The sequence below is a fragment of the Vanessa atalanta genome, chromosome 19 (assembly GCF_905147765.1).
Source record: "Vanessa atalanta chromosome 19, ilVanAtal1.2, whole genome shotgun sequence".
In the NCBI taxonomy this organism is placed as follows: domain Eukaryota; kingdom Metazoa; phylum Arthropoda; class Insecta; order Lepidoptera; family Nymphalidae; genus Vanessa; species Vanessa atalanta.
In genome coordinates this window covers 7,510,762-7,529,612 of record NC_061889.1, presented here as the reverse complement: position 1 = coordinate 7,529,612, position 18,851 = coordinate 7,510,762, and the positions used below count along the sequence as shown (strand labels likewise).

Here is an 18,851-nt window from a genome sequence, read left to right as displayed (position 1 = left end):
AATTAAATTATTTTGAAAGGCAATAATCTTAGTTCCAGAGTATTCACCCATAGGATCAAAACACATGAAATAAGGGTTGTATTCGTGTGTGAGTCGGAACCGAGGACTCAGAGAGATATGTGTCCGTAGCTTTACCTTAACTCGGTTGAATCTCAATACTCCCGGTAATGTTTTCAAGGTCAGTAAAGATGTATAAAAATGTAAGGTGTGGTCTGTACTTCTTGAGATTATAGTATCTGTGCGAAGGTCACCACATACCACCAGGCATATACGCTTGTTTGATTCTTTTAAACAAAATGCAAAATCTATACTAATATTATAAATGCGAAAGGAACTCTGTCTGTTGCTCTTTCACGTCTTAAACACTGAAGCGAGTTTGAACTCCAAAGAAGGAGATAGGTTACTTTTTATGTTTAAAACGACCAACCCCTAAATCGTGAGCAAAACCACGGGCGACAACGAATAATGGCTTAAAAATAATAATAGTAAAATATTATTTCGTATACATTGAATGGGCACGATTTAAATGTATTTGCAAAGTTTAACAATATTAACATTCCGTTGTAGAACAAAGCAACAGCATGCTTTCACAACATAAACATCCATTACGTAATTACTCTATGTTTTACAAAATGGAGTGATACATAAGTGTATCAAGAGTAGCTATTGCAGACTGAGTGTTTGGGTCGAATTGATTAAGGAAGCAAAATTGACCTTAATTGCGTTCTTACTCCAGCATAATTTGGCGTGACTGTGATTTCACGGTTCTGCCACTTACCCGTGAAGATATAAAACATGCGATTTTAACAATAAATGCTTTAAATGAATTTGTTATTACGTCTCGCTTGATGGCGCAAAATGAGTCATGATTTTTATTATCAAATACGTTGTTTCATTTGAATTTATGTGCTTTGATGAAAACGTTATTAAAAAAAAATTGCTGTTTGCAAACTTTTATTCAGTTACACATGTTACATTTGTAACATGTCACAATCACAGTGTTTAGTAAGTTATAAGGAAATGTTTACATTTTTTAAACTTCACGATACTATTTCGTCATCAGCGCCCCACAGGAACCACTTCTTAGTCGATGTCCCTTTTGCGTGTAATGACACTATTAGTCACTCAAAGTTCATACCGAAACACAGCGATACAAGGTATTATTCCAGTAAAATACACAACGAGTTGACCCTTATCATACGTAACTCTACAAAGTGTAAGTACGTACATAAATGGTGACCAATTTCAACTACACCAGCCTTTTCTAACAGAGCCAGCAGCGCAGGACATATATAGTAAGGCAAAAGTCAATACTCCAATACCAATACTCTACGTGCTAGGCGAAGCCGGACAGATGGAAGGTAACCACAGTCAAGACACCGGGCTTTATACTTCTTTAATGACTTGACCTCAGAATCTGCTAGCTTATACGAATCCAGTTTCTAGTCTAGTGACTAATTAGGCAATTAAACAGCAGTATAATTTATGTGATACCAGTAAAAATTCGGACTCCTTCCTTAAAGGCCGGCAACGCATCTGCAAGCCCCCCAGTGTTGCAGATGTCTATGGGCGGTGGTAGTCACTTTCCATCAGGTGAGCCTCCTGCTCGGTTGTCACCAATATTTAAAAAAAAAAATTCGTCGCTTAGAATGCGAGAGTTCAGCTTACAATAGCATGCTTTTTTACATATTACATAAAAGTTTCATCTTAAAATTCTAATTATGTAGAAAATAAACATTTATCTACACATAAACAATAAGCAATCAATTTGTTACAATACCTCGACAGTCATTACGTTCCCACACTCTCTATATCACATAATAGAGCGGTTAGTTGTAACTCGCTCTAAAATCAATTATTGTACCATTAATCAATTTAACTATAACAAATGAAGCTCGCGATCTCAAACAAGCAATTGGCTTTCAAATCAATGAATCATTGACGGAAATAAATTATAAATTGAATTGACAAAATAATGGTACAAAAAATGAAATAGTATAAAAACGAAGCCCAGTTCTTTTTAAGTATAAAAAACCTCATGTAACAGATGTCTTTATTTAATATGGTATCATTTGATCTTTCAACACTAAGACATCTTTCAGATGACATTGGTAAAACAAAAAATCTTATACAGACGAGTTTATTCGAAAAACAAATCTCGGAACAGAACTGGCGACAGAAACTCAGTGTAATTTTCTTGTTAGATTTTATCCTTTTTAGATGCTTACGTAATAAAAAAATCTTAAGTCCCAAATGTTAGCTTTCTAGATTAATTTGTTTTGAGTGTGACGGTTTTTTAAGAATAGATTTGAATGCTTCATTAAATTATTAAGGAGCAGTTCAATGAAAGTATACTAATCAACAGCCCGATACACACACAGACAGACAGGGTAGACACAACCCGCTTTTAAATTTGGCGCTGCCTAGAAAAAGATCAAAATTGCAAGAACTTTGGGCCCTCCCTAGCCAGCACAAAAGCCACCAACGACTTGGAGTGAAGTTAATAGCATTTCATTTTCCTTACAGTTCATCTTCATATTGTTCTGTTTATTGAAAACTACAAAGCTATCAAACAAAATATGTCAATCAACACAGATACCATACGTATTATAATATTTCATATATGTTGCCCACGCGTAACGGTTTCGAAGCTAAATGTTACAAGTGATCTTTTATTATTGTAATAAATCTTTTACAATCATTTAATGGTATATTGGATTGTTCTTGTAATAAAGATAACTAACTACAACTAGTAGCCGAGCGGTTAAACCTCTTAACTGTAAGTGGTTTAACCGCAGTGGTTGAAATGTGATATGTGTATTCTATCATAGCGATATATTTAAATTATTAACTGGAGTTTTGGCCGAGGGCTAATGGAGGGAAAAAATTAGCTTTGAAACTATGAGATTTTAATTATCTCAAACAGTAAAAATTTTATTTAGTTAGAAGTTTTATTTAGAAGTTATTATTCGATGCATCCATTTCTTTGTATACGCAAAATATGTAAATACTCCCTCGTTGACTACTATAATACTACTACTATAATTCAGTTTTGGTAAAAGTTACATTCATATTATTGGTAAGCAACTAAACTTGTAAAATAACTACCTACAAAAGTTTAACCAAATTGTTGTATGGATTTTTCTACCTTAGAAGTATTGCTTTTTACTTGTAATTTGTATTTTCAATTAAAGAAATATCGCGTTGAACCTAAAAGCCCATCATGAGTTGATACTTTTTTAAATATTGGTGCAAGCAATGGTATGCGCACACGGTCTAACCGAATATCGTGAAAACTGACCCAGTTATAGATCAGTCCATTCACATACTCGTAAGTACCCACATCCTGATTAATATTTCAGCAGACCGGTAATGAGGTTAATGTTTATTTTTTGCATACAATCCAACGATCATTTCGTTTAATATTTCTGGTACAATACTAAAATATATTGTCTATCATAGACATTGCCATAATGGCATTCCATACATTGAAACCAATTAAAAAAAAAGAATAAAGTCAAAATCAATGAATAATAGTAAGTAATGTAAATAAATATTAATTTGTCTCTCGTATTGAAACAGATAGCTCAGATACGAACGGACTCACGAATAGCAATGTGGATTTTACAGATACAGTTGTCAATCTTTGCACTATTATTAAAGCTACGCTTAAAACATACAAAACAGCAATTATAGTAGACAAGTATCGCTTATATCATTCAAGTCCACGAATGTAAGACAGGTTGTATGCTTAAATAAATCTCCCAATAAAAAATTTTTTGCGAAAAGTTAAGCTTTTCTAGATCATAATTATGTACTAATGTTGAAAGCATTCTAGAAAATAGTATATTGGTAAATTACATTGGTAAATAATAGTCTATATATGAAAAATATATAAATCCATTGCAAAACAGTTAAAGGTGCAAGGGCATTGTCCAGCATTATCCAATTGACCCTTAATGCAGCCTGTCAAATAAATCTTAATGTTAGCTATTATCTGTATCTCTTCCTGTTATAATCTGTTATGGGGGACTACTAACTAAAAGAGTATAGAGTAGTAAAAAGAGTAGAATAAAAATATTACAGATAAATAACAGATAACAGATATTATTTGCGGCTAACTTTATATATTGTATTCTCTAAAAAGTAAATAGCGTTTTTATTTATTTTTTCATATTTTATTTAAAAATATTCTCATCTAATATTGTTTGTCTAAAACAAATATATTTTGATAATATACTAACACAGATAAAGATAATCTTGTCGCGATTCCACTTCACAGAAAAAAATATTAGAAAAAGAAGCCGTCACATTTCCCGCCAAAACCCAACAATTATTTTTTTTCAAAATGGCGCACTCTTGACAGGTGCGCGCGTCGCCACGCGCGGCACGCGGCGCCCGTCAACTATTTCGGATCGTCTTTTTTTATACGAATATAACGCCGCCACCCATTCAGCCGACTGACACTTGCTCCCAATCAAACTATTTTGTCTCTGGTATGTTGGAACAAATGTTGGAGCCAATTATGTTAGCAATAGCAAATACGAAAACGGGCATTTCGTAATTATGGTTGTATAACGTCATTCTTTGTGATATAATTTAAATAAGACAATTATGAGTAAGAAAAAGAAATCCTTTGCTAATTTAGGTTATTTACATAAATCTTCTGTACAAATATTCTTGGTTTATTCTTATACATTGAGATGATTTATTTTTTGAAAACGATTACGTCTTGTTTGCCAAAATTGAAGACCTATAACTTGTCACATTTGTCTTGAAATTAGTTTTGCTTACCCATAGCAAATATATTAATGGTTAGGTAGCTTGTGCCCTAGACCCTTACAACGGGATGGAAATTTGAGTTGGTGAAGCATGTCTTACAAACTTAATGGTTATAGCTACATAAAACTAATTTAAACTTAGTTACACATGTGTTATCATTAAAGATGGCTACCAACTAAATAAATTACTAGTTTTTTGAGGATACGGGTGGGAAATACAAAATCGTTAACGAGAAACCTCTTTATTTAAAACTATTTAATGTAGGTACGTTTGTGAAGTTTCGCGCTGAGGTTATAATAAAAAAATTATATGTGACTATTTATAACTCATACTGTAAAAATGTACTAAATTTTTCGCAACTAGACACGGTTTGATTTAATATTATATTAAATATAGTACAATTTCAAATATATTCCAATGAAATTTAGTTAGTTAATTTAAAGCACTTGTATATAAGAAATGCAAATGTAAGTTATTTATTTTATATGGGTAGACAGGCGTATCTTTATGGCTAGCGATTACCTCCACACGTAAACTGAACGCATTGCCAACCATGGGATCTGTGATAAAACTCCGGTAACGAGTATTACAATGAATATTAATATGATTAACATTTGTTACATTTAACGCAAAATAAAAAAAGGTAGTTTATGTTTTCTAAGTAAATAATACAATATTAACCTACTTTTTATATTACTGTTTATTAAAGACAGACGTCACACTGTCACGACAGTGTTGCCAATTAAAGTAATACAATGTTTTGTTATGGTGTTAATATTCACACAATATGTCCACCGTAACTATAAAGACCGTTAGAGTCAATGAACTGTAATAAAATTCATAAGAACCGCCGATTAGCTAGAACCAACGGATATTATAATCTTATTTTTCAATCTATAAACAAAACTGGTAAAAATAAGTACTGTATGCCATTTTTAATGCAACGACACACAAACTTCGCTCATATATCACTACAATAATCTTTTTGAGTTTATATTTGTTCCCAGTATATTGTATTTTATTATTGTCTGTATTTTAAAAAACGATATATGCGTGTGTGCGTATGCTTTTCTATAAAGTATAAAATTGGTGGTAGGGTTTTGGGCAAGCCCGCCTGGGTAGGTACTACCTACTCATTAGATATTCTATCGCCAAATAACAGTACTCTGTATTGTTGTGTTCCGGTTAGAAGGGTGAGTGAGCCAGTGCATCACAGGCACAAGGAACATCTTAGTTCGCAAGGTTGGTGGGGCATAGGTGATGTAAGGAATGGTTAATACTTTTTACAGCGCCTTTGTCTATGGGTGGTGATGATCACTTACCATCAGGTGGCCCATTTGCTCGTCCACCAACCGATATCATAAAAAAAGATAGATCACACAATTGTAATCTTTATTGAATCAATCAAATCATATTATTAATATGTATAATCATTATAACAACAAGTCCAATCCTTAAGACCACCCTTGGGCTTCGACTGGTTGCTGTGGGCGTGAGTCCATAATTTTATTTTTTTATTTAAATTATTAACTTAACTATTTTCACATTATTAACTAAGCAAATATTCGGCGACAAGATAGGTACCGCATTATTTTTTTAAATAACCAATATGATAGCAAATGTCACGCAAGTGCCAGAGACAACTTAATGTAAAAAGTTCCAACTCAACCGGATGTATGGTAACAACATATATATTACCAATAAGGAAACATTGATTTAAATATAAGTAACAATATACACCGTCTGATTTTTAGTATTACTACAAAAACTTCTTAACGAAAGTAAATTAAAAGTCTATTTGTTTTTTTTTTTTGTAATTGTGTCTTTTATTCGTGCCGATTGGGCACAGATAGTCTATTTGTTCTTTAAGAGAAATTCTTGACAAATACGCATGATCTAATGTTTAACCGTCAAACATTCAAGCGTAAAAAATATAGGTATCGAAAAGGATCGTTATACACAAGATGTCAGCGGGGTATTATTAATCTATTGTCCGTACTAGGAATCGAACCAAGGACGCCCGCTTCCAACGACACATTGAGATAACTGACATTTGTTATACTTAGGGCTGTCACGGATTGTAGACGCCGAAATTATAACAAAATAGCTTAGAAAGTAAAGATTAAGTTAAGTGGGGCCCTCTACCTTTGACAAGAGGGTTTGGAGCTAATTCCTTGGTAATCCGCATGTAGCAGAATCTTATTGAAATTAAAAACAAGTAGGTTTCCTTACGTTTTCTACTATTCTCAAGTCAATAACGCCCAGGTTCGTCTAGGTACCACTTACTCCTCACTTATTATAAAATCTGGGGCATTAGCAATGTAAGGTAAAGGAAGGTTAATATTCCATAAGTTGGCACATTTGCCAGCCTGCCTACCTAGTTTAAACAAAAAAAGCTCTTCTTGATATTAAGTATTGTGCTAATTATAAATATTCATGAATTTGTCAACCCTAATACTTAACGAATTGCGCGCCATTGTCTAGGACAAGAAGCTATATCATATGATGCGACGCAGACACACATACACTTGTCAGAATTGATTAAAATATTGTATTATATCTCAGCTATTGTTGAGCGTAAATTGATATCTTTAATTAAGCTTCACACTCTGTATATTGATATATAACGAACTGAACGGAAATTGTACATTCGTTAAGTATCTGTGTTACAGAAATGAGGATTTAATGTAATTGTTTCGTAATTAATGAATGGAGATCGACCACAGACTGTAACAATTAATATATAAATACAAATTGCATAAATAAAAATTATTAAAGGTTATTTTGTTAAGTTATTTTAAAAAAGTATTAAGACATAAGCCATAGCAAATATTAAACAAAGAGAAACTTCTATATTTCTTTCTGAATCTATAGAAACTGTGAATAAAGTTGACCGTAAATCACCATTGCCCATAGAAATTGATGCTGTAAAAAATATTAACCGTTCCTTAAATGGCCAGCACGCCATCAACCTCGTTGGTTATATTGTTATCTCCCCTGGGTGTAGTTACACTGACACTCACCCTTCAAATCTTAACACGTACGTAGTACGTATTGCTGTTTGGCGACAGAATATCTGATGAGTGGATGTTACCTACCAAAGTTTTACCATCAAGTCACTATGTTTATGCCACTTATCCTTCCGTCTAGTTAGACAAAACACTCGTGTTATTTGAACAGGATAAATTTATGCCAATATGCCAATGCTATTATATTACGCGACAGTTCGTCGAATTAACCCATGACCTATAAGCGATACATCAATGAATAACTCTCCATTAAAGCATTTCTTAGAAGACTTATTTAAGTACGATTACTCTCTTTTTTCGATTTAGCTTTTGTTGGCCAGTTTAAATTTGTTGACGGTTTTATTTTAAATTTATAAGTGAACTATTTGTCCGAAGTTAATTTTAATAAGAGTGTAGGAAGGGTTATTAACTATGAATGTAAATTGAATTTTACTTATTAAATATAAATTGAAAGTAACTTAATAAATACTAAATGTACCGAATAATGTTCAAATGTAGATATATTAAAACTATAAAATATATAATAGCTCCAAACATAGGAATGTTGATTGTCAAAGTGAGAGTTTGTTTTTTGAAATATTTTGGACAAAAAATTAAAAATCGTCTTCAAAATTTTGCCTGAATGATCATTTTAAATAAAAATGCAATGTCTGATACAAATGAAATTGATTTGTTACATTGGAACTATACTGAACCCAAACAAGAAGAATTGTCAAAAAAAAAAAGTTATACCCTAACATATAAGAAAATAATAAAGGTGTTGTGTTTGGAAGAAATAAATGCAATATATTTTTCTATCGGTCATAATTTATTTACAATAACATTCATCACGTAATTTACATGCTTTTTTCAATTCGAATATTTCGCAGTAGCTTAAAAGAGACAATCAAATTGACTCAAATAATAATAAAGTTGATCAAACTCTTGGAATGTAGCGATCAGAAGCCATCATCGCAGTGCATTCCACGCCATACTTCTTAGAATAGGGCTCCGTGATTTATTTTTGTAGTCGTATTGATGTCACTGCATTAGGTACGGAATGGCGATGATGTAATTTCAAGCTACATAATTGAGCTATACAATATTTTGATTACAAGGGGTCGACATCTGTAATTAGATTTTAACATTTATAAATATAACACCTAAAATTGTAATTAAAGCTAAATTTTCTAATCTATGTAAATATTGAACGCTGATTGGTTGCCTATTGCGTCATTACCTGCTACCGACCAATCACTATCAAGATTCAAGTCAAATTAGTTAATCTTACTATAACGAGCGTTTCAGAGATTGGTTTAGTGAGTGAAATGTTTATTGAGTGTTGAACGATATATAACCGCATGTTTGATATCAGTGTAGCGTTTTATGAAAGAAAAAAATAGTATTAATACACTAAAAAGATTAACAATTAATTAATATATTGACAAAAAAAGGATAAACTGCCGCCTACAATTACTTGGTATAATCATAAATTATTAAGTATCGTTTTATAATTAACATCGCGAATATTCCCTGTAGAAGGAGCCCTCGCTGTTTTTATTTTACTATGTAAATATTTTCTTTACTACCAATATGACGTAATTACTTAAACGTAATTAATTTAAAAACATATGGGTATTGTAACTTTCATTGGTATTATATATTTAAAAAGTTACTTGAGAATTAATTCCGTTTTTGACTGATGGGGGCTCGAAATTACTTGTAATGATGCGTTTTGGCTTTACTATATACCAAGCGTTACTAACTAATAAATTAAATATTTAAATAGAATAAAATCAACAAAAACGAACCAATCCAAGTCATCGACCTCAAACATATTTACCCATAAAATGTTTAATTGCAGGAACAAATCAGCGTAAAAATATCAATATTATTCCTTCTCGTTTCCTCATACCACTATTAATATAACTATCCTTGTCTATTTTTATTTGGTACGGATTAAATATTGTAAATCCTATATAATCCTCGTATTGGGTACAGAAGGGACGTGAGGATAGGTCGGGAATCGAAATATATATTTAGTCTTGTGTAAATTTTGAACACAGGTGTCTTACAAAAACATTAGTAGTTATTTTGGATATTGAAACTTTTGTGTTGTTCAAATACGATTAAGTTACTAGACTTGGGATTGGTTGAGGACGTAACACATACGGAGCTGACATCTTCGAACTTTAAATTCAAGAAAACTATTCCTTTTGTACTTAATATATAAAACTAGTTTACACTGGTTTAGAGGAGAGGGTGTCGTAGGTTTTGGGTATGAAAAAATAACCATCTTTCCTTGGGGTTGAAAGAGTTACAGACAGCTGATGTACTCAGTTACTGTTTTCTAAGATTTGAAATACAAAATTGTGTCAGTTAAATAAAATTCCGTATTACAATTTATTCTCCTGATAGTATCACTCCAGGCTTTTTTTCAATTAAATTATAACCTGGTGGAACCTGTTATAAGGTGGGAACCTTCGCTAATATTTATTTCACACATGTTTTAAGATTGATCAAAACATCTCTCTCTTTGAAACTGTGTTGGCGTTGCACCAAATATGGTTTTAATAAAAAAACGTGAAATGGCTGTAACGATGTATAAAAAAAAAACTAACGATCTGGTTACGTAGTGGAACTTAACGTTGATTTATTTATATGATTCAACCATCTGTCATCAATTTGTTTAAATATTTTACGGTTGGATTATAATCAAATTAAATTAATTTTATTTATATACATTTACAAAGTGCTTTTGAATCGTCAAGCTCCATCGGTTCGGAACTTCTCGGTCTTAACAAAAGCAAAGCAAAAATCGAGTTTATTTCGTTGCGTTTTTTTTTTTGTTAAATAAATATTTTGTTTATGTGCAATTACAGTGACTATTTCATTTAATTATAACAGTCTTACTTAGATTTAAATAAAATTTAACGACTACTACTGGCTAAATAAAACCGAATGTCTTTAAAAATAAACCACACTGTGAAATTAATGAACAGGATTACAATTTAAAATATTAAAGTTAAAATATAACGTCAACCAATAAAATTGATCGTTTTAGATAATTGAAATTTAAGAAGAGATAAAAATAAATTAAAGCTACTGAATTCTAAAAGTCTTAAAACGATAGAATTATACTTTAAGTAAAGGAAATAATTCATACACATTTATTTGTACTATTGACGCATAAGAAGATTGAGCCAATAAAAATGAAGTTGCAATAACATTGAGCCAATCAAAATTCGCTAAAGTCAAAAATATTTATTCAATATAGAAGCATTACTTATTGATTGTCAATGATAAAATCTACCACAGATTCGGAGGGAAATATTTCAAACATTAGAAAAACCGACGAAAGAAACAGAATCGTAATAGAACATCGAATCCATTAATCTTAAAAACTCATTCTTATCACATTAAAAATCTATTTTTTTTTAAATGTTATTATGACGAATCTATTAAATTATCCTTCAATCCGAAATATTATTAAAATGACAAATATTCTCGGAATCACTTGCTTCTATATTAAGCCACAATGTGCCGGGGCACTTGCTGATTCACTTAACATTCTTTGGCTTTATGAGTTGAGATTTGTTTTTTTAATATTAAGATGGCAGACAAGTTAACCATTTAATTTAATTTCATATTTGGATAATAAAGTTTACATATATAATATATGTTGAGTAAATATAAGTTCCTTTAACCGACTTATTTTTAATATTTATATATCTAATAGGATTATATGGTTAGTAGTGATGTAGACTTTGACCAGATTCTACCACCGGGGAAATAATATGCTATTTCCTATGCCTATCAAACAATGATTTATTAAGCATCTACATTTATATTACACGAGATAAAATAACTGTAGTGTCTGAAGAAACGCATGCAAATGTCGCATAACGACAGAGCTTCTCAAACTTAAACAAAGGAAAGTAAAACAGCCTGTAAATTTTATACTGCTGGCCTGAAGTCTTCTTTCTTTGAAAGAGTTTGGAGTTTATTCCACCACGCTGTTGCAATGCAGATTGGTTGCATGTTAACACACATGCGTTAAAGCCACTAGGTCATCCAAATAAATATTGACCAATGTTAAATCAATCGTTACTTAATAATGATAATTAAATTATAATTAATTAACACACCGTTCCGTAATATCGATCTATTTAGATAAAAATGACTGAAATTTATTATTAATTATTTTTCTTTCATATGTCCGACACGAATTGAATGAGCTCTCTCTCTAGTGGTAGCAGCATTCTCTGCAGGAAACAGCTCAATTGAAAATATAATTTGTTGTTTAGCGATACATTAAAAATAATTTGAAAACCATACATACACATTGTATATTATCTTTAATTGTCTCAGAAAAAAAAAATTCGTATTATGACATTAAAAAAATAATTTATAATACTATATTAAGTTGAATTAAATCAGCGGCTTCAATTATAAATTCATAAAATTACAATTATAGAAAAGTTCAATTCAAATATTTATTTATAAAAAACATAAGCAATTAACTTATTCGAAATTTCAAAAGACAATGGAAGTAATTGTGTCACTCAGTCGGTAAACTTTGGAATAGAAGTCCGATTACGTTTTAGGACATGAAATAATTTTTAATATCATTAATTGATTCTTCTTTTGTCATTACAATTACAACTCTCAATGTAAACGCGAGCTAATGAACTCACTACTGTAAAGCTATTCCGCAGGGACAAACTCGAAACTCACTTCAGAACGGATGTGCGTCATTGGCTTAACATTTTTATAATTAAAACATTTAAAGGATATGCGCATAAAAATAGCTTATCGACTAACGAAAAATCGTTTTTACGCTGTTATGTTTCTATTTTATACAAAATAAATGCTCGCGAATAAAGGACATCTTTAAGGGATATTTTTCATTTTTTTAGCATTAGCAGCCCGTAAATGTCCCACTGCTGGGATAAAGGCCTCTTCCTTTGAGGAGAAGGTTTGGAGCATATTCCACCACGCTGCTCCAATGCGGGTTGGCGGAATACACATGTGGCAGAATTTTCGTTGAAATTAGACACATGCAGGTTTCCTCACGATGTTTTCCTTCACCGCCGAGCACGAGATGAATTATAAACACAAATTAAGCACATGAAATTTCAGTGGTGCCTGCCTGGGTTTGAACCCGAAATCATCGGTTAAGATGCACGCGTTGTAGCCACTGGGCCATCTCGGCTCATATATATTATTCATTTATATTTTTCATCCTTCTTTTTTATTCTGTTTCTGGTATTTATAATTAAGAGTTAAATATATTAATAATAAAAAAACGAAAGTTGCCGTGAGACACCCGTTTGAAACGAACTTGCTTTCGGTATATAATTTAACGACAGTAACAAAAATTTAATTTAAATAATATTAAATAAAACCGTATAAACTAAAAAGAGAAGGAGCGGGAAATGTCGCCTGGAGATGAATCTGATCTCCTTACGTGATAATTTCTGCCAGTTCACTCTACTGTGAATCAAAAAAAAACATTCAAAACGGGCAAGTAATATGATACAGTATGAAGACAAATGACAGAAAACATCTGAGTCAATAATTAAATTGCACCAAAATAAAAAAAAATAAGACCAGACGAAAAATAAAATTTTATTTTTGTATATATTGACTTAGTCGGGCAGACTATATGACATTCAAAGCGGAACACAACGATACTGAGAGTCTGGCAGTAGAATAGGTGACGAGTGAGTGGTACCCAAGCAGGTTTGTGTATGACAAAGCCTACCAAAAACATCCAATATAACATTTATATCAGTAATAATACAATTATGTTGCTTGGAAATAAAAACAAAAAAAATTAAATCAATCAAAATAATAAAAATATATACCAAAGGGATGAACATAACAATTGTAGAGTTTATTTTAAATTATATGTGTATGTGTTTAATCCCCACACTGCAAAACACTACACACTACACTGTTTTTTTTTTGTTTCATCGATTTAAAAGAATAATGTCAATAAAACTGAATTCGATCAACTTTAACGTACACAAATATATAATTGACATATCGATATGAATATATATATATTTATGAAACAAGTAAACAAAATTATATGTTATTATTTAATTTTCCTCAATATAAGGTCACAGTATGTAGTTCGCTTTTAGGTCAAGGTCTCATCGAAATGTTTACACGTAACACCATATGGCAAATTTACTTTTATCGTGAATTGTGGCTCAGTATTACATTCGATTCCTTGGCATAATTAATAGTTCTTTATATTTTTCTTAACACCACGAATCTATATAAATAAGGTTCAATTTTCAAGTAAAATTATACTTTAAGTAGGTAGTCTTTTATTACAAATTATTTTTTATTAAGTAGGCTTTTATTAACATTTTTTACAGTCTTGTATTATGACGTGACGTTTGACTGTGTGATAATTTCGGCCTTTATCAAAGGGCGGCCTTTCTAGCTGGATAAAATACTACAATAGTGCACATGGATGTGCATAAACACTAGTGCACTCCTTTTCATTCGAAGTCATAATCCGAGGAGCGGAAATGATGTCACAGGACCAACAAGTTCACGTGCATGGCAATCCCTACAAGCTCCTGAGAACTGCTACTGAGAATTTATTGACTGATATCTCAGTAAATTTATATGTTAAGCGATCTGTTGTATTCGTGTTCGTAATGTTACTCCGACCTTATGAATCATAGCGTGTTGTTTTATAGCCTAACGAAGACTATTAAACAATCATTTTTATATTCTCAATTAATGAACTTTTCAGTTTTGTGCTATTAGTATAAATTTTATTACTTTATTGATACTATATTCGTGAAAAATATTTAAAGATTCAAGTTTTTTTTTAATGTCATAGCTGGCAAACGAGCAGGAGACTCAACTGATGGAAAGTGGCCACCCCCCATGGACATCTGCAACAACGTGGGGCTTGCAGGTGCGTTACCGGCCTTTAAGGAAGGAAGAGGCTCTTTACTTAAAGGTTCCCAGGTCGTATCGAGTCTTATTTAAAAATGAAGAATTTTGTTGTTTGTGTTTTTATCCAATTAAATAAATATAAAAGATTTGAGAGAACATTTGAATCTTAAAAGAATAATATGGGTTCAAGACCGGACATATAGAATTGAATTTTCACATAATTAATTTGTTTATATGTTAAGTCGTGCTCGGCTAAGGAGAAACAGCGTAAGGAATCCTGCATGTGTCCATGTTTGTATCTCATAACCTTCTCCGTTGGAGAGTAGGCCTTTGCATAGCAGTGGAATATTTACGTGATATTTTTTACCACTTTTATAATGTCACGTGGAATAAACTTAGCATAACAATATGTTCCAAAGTAACATTTCTTCTTTCAGTGCTAACTAACTTACGGCGATATCGCAAGAAGTTCGACCCGCCCTGGGATCACATTCATGCAATCCGTATATCACTGCGTCGTTAGAGCTTCAACAAAAATCATAACTAATATTATAAATTCTAATGTGTGTTTGTTATTCTTAAACGTCATAACAATTCCGAAATTTTGCATTCATAATATCAGGGGTACACGAAAGGACATAATATGGTAACACCTGCACACAAACAGAAGAAAGCCGAGTGTGAAAATCAGTTAAAAATTGTTTAGAGTTAAATACACTTAGCGTAGGAATTTCTTGCCCTGACTTGAACGACGACCTTTGTGTAAGGTCAGCGTGGTTCAACGAAATATCGAACTGGCGACTTTTGCATCGCTATTCAATCAATAAAGCGTTAAACTATTAAGATAAGCGGCTATTTAAGATTCATAGAAATTGACCTCATATTTACTAAAGAGACAATCTTTATCTCCGTGCAATGAATCTCATTTTCCCTGCCCGTGTCTTCCATCTCTCTCATATCCCTCCTTATACACTCCACCCATGTCTTCTTACCTCGTCTCTTCACCTACCCCCTCTACGATCACGCTCGTCTCTTTTTTAAGTAACGTGTGCAAATAAATATAAAAAAAAATGTAACTTTGAAGTAAATTGGATCTTTTAAACACATACAGAGATATGATATTACGTACAATGTTGTCAGGATCGCGAATCAGGCGCGTATCTTAAGGTCGAGTTTGGCTAGCAATGACCCCTTTCGCCATATACGTACGCGGTTGCGAAAACCCACCTTAACATTCCCGCGAACAGATGTTCGTTAAGGTTACTACCTACTTGGTTGATTAGGCTTATTTTTTTTTTCATTCAATCAAATTCAAAGAAAACGTTTCTTAAAGATACTTGTAATCTTGTAAATATATTTGATAGTCACTTCCAATAAATATTTTGAGATTCAAGATAAGTATATATAAAAATGACAAAAATATTAAATCAATTATTGAGCTGAAATATCGAAAATCTTATTTACTCAAAAGTCTTGTTTTTTTTTTTTAATAAAGGCACAGGTTCTATAATTTTCAATCAAAACAAATGTCACTTAAATCAACAAAGTTAAGAAATGTTTGCCATTAAACTTATAACATATTCGTACATAAATATCATCTCTCCATAGTATAAAACAAAGTCTCTACCGTCTGTACGCTTATATCTTTTAAGCTATGCAACAGATTTTAATTTTTTTATCAATAAACAGAATAATTCAAGAGAAAGATTTATATATAAAGCCATGAATTTGAACTTTTCTAGCCGGAAAAATATCAATTTTATGTTGGTTATAGACAATTAACAAGTAAAGCGACAATATATAATAGCGCAATGGTTTACAGGCGATGAAAAAAGTCGCAGGATCGATTCTGACTCCTTGGGCTATTGTCGTAACCACTCCTAACACAAGTGATAAGCTTAAAAGGATTAATAGGAATATTAGTAATTCCTTAATTAACTTGGGGCATTTCTATTATTCTTAAAAAAAATATATTTTGAACTCTTGTGAAGCCAGGACGGGTATCTAGTACAGTATAGACTAGATATCTAAATACAAACAAAGACGAACAAAATAAGCTAAAATATGAACGGTAAGCAATAACTCAATTAGTATTTGACAGGCTTGTTTCTTCACTGATAACTAAATTGTTTATTTATGAGCGGCTCAATACATAAGAGAGAGCGTTTTAATAAACATAAAAAAAAACTTTTTAATTGAATGCAAATTATTAATTAATAATAATAAAATTATTATTATTGTGATAAATTCATAGTCTCAGTCATTTCTTCCTATTTCAGCACTACTTCACCACCACTACACTTACTATCACAAATCACTTACATTCTAAAATAAGATAAAGTTATCTATTTGACTTGACACGTAATATGGCGGGCAAACGAGCGACTTCGTGTAGTTTTTATATCACCCTGACCGCGCGCATCTTGAAAAATCACTTATATTTTTTTCATAACGTGCCGAAAGTATAACACCAAAAAGTCGTTACAATAAATAGCAATTGCCATTTGATAAAATCTCACTGTTATCACAACTCTGTAAATATCGAATTTATTATCTTTTGTCTTAACAAAAAGCTTTTGTTTGATATATAACGCAAAGAAAAATGTAAACCCTTATTCAGCCTCAATATAAAAATATATGATTAGAGTACTGAATTTACTGAATTTGAGTATTTATGATATTAATTACAAAAAAAAAAAATCCGCCTTCGCTCGTAACTTGTTCGATTAGAAAATTGGTCAACCATCGCTAAGTGAGAGCAATTGTGTCATTTCTATCAATCGAGCGACCGCAAGTTCGATTCTCGCTGTCGGCGAGTTGCTATTCTAAGTACATCTTGTCGTTTACTGGGTCAATGCCAATATTACAAATGTTACTGGCGAATTATACAAATCTGCGATGTTTGTTGTTCGAAACATTTTCCTGGACTTTATTAAGAGTATTACATTTTCCTATTAATACAGTTTATTTCATTAATTTTAAGTATTATGTAATATTCTGGGGTGATTGATTAACAACATTCCTTCACCGCCGAGCATGAGATGAATTATAAACACAAATTAAGCACATGAAAATTCAGTGGTGCTTGTCTGGGTTGGAATCCATAATCATCGGTTAAGATGCACGCGTTCTAACCACTGGGCCATCTCGGCTCATTTATTTATTATATTAGTCAGATAATAATTTATGATATTTATTAAGATAAACATATATATATTAGTGTACTGTCAGCTTAGAAATGAATTGAAAAGTATAATTTCTTCGCAATTTCTTCATAATGGAACGTGACATGTAACTACAAAATTGATATGAAAAAGTGCTTGTTAGGACCTCGAGTGAAGTATACTTGATTGATTAAATTGATGGTGTCCCTTATAAAGTAACGATGTCTCACTCATTCTTCATATCATAACGTGACTATACAAACAATGCCATTATTGCAACTATACGATTAAGAGATGGTTTTACCTATAGACTATTCCGAACGCAATAAGAAAAAAGATAAACAAACCTTAGATTTACGTATTTCATACGATTTGCTAATAACTCAGCTATCTTGCACTACTAAGAGTTTATGAATAATATATATTCATTTATAATACAAATCTATTACACTTAACTAATTATATCCACTTTGATTTTACTTCCAAAATTCCGATAACAATTTCGCCGATGTTCAAAATTTTTCATTAATAAGATTAATCATTTACGGGCTGCTTATGTATGTTATGTAAGATTAATCAAACTATAGACCAATGATATCGCGTCAATTTGCCGTCAAATTTTGTTTATTTGGATTTTCTCCTCTTAAGGTTGGAATAGAGTATACAAGTTCTTGTCTGGATGATTCTTAGACCAATATAAAAGATTAATTTTAACATGTTAATCTGATTACCCAATCACGAATACCTAATAATGTCACATGTCATCTTACTTGGTAAGTGGCCACCACGGCCCGTAGACATTGACGCAGTAAGAAATATTAACAATTCCTTCCATCGCCAATGTGCCCCCAACTCTTCAAACTTATGTCTCTTGTGACTGTAGTTAGACTGGTTCACTCAGCCTTAAAACTGGAACACAACAGAGTGTTCTTATCTGGCGGTAGATTTTGTGATATGATACCTTTACGTT

General features: G+C 31.8%; 1 protein-coding gene across 2 annotated transcripts in view; it reads right to left on the bottom strand.

The window, feature by feature from the left end:
- The window catches only part of LOC125071282 (inverted formin-2), an 88,481-nt gene that overhangs the window by 54,777 nt on the left and 14,853 nt on the right, over positions 1 to 18,851 (bottom strand). The gene's annotated exons all lie outside the window — the stretch shown is intronic.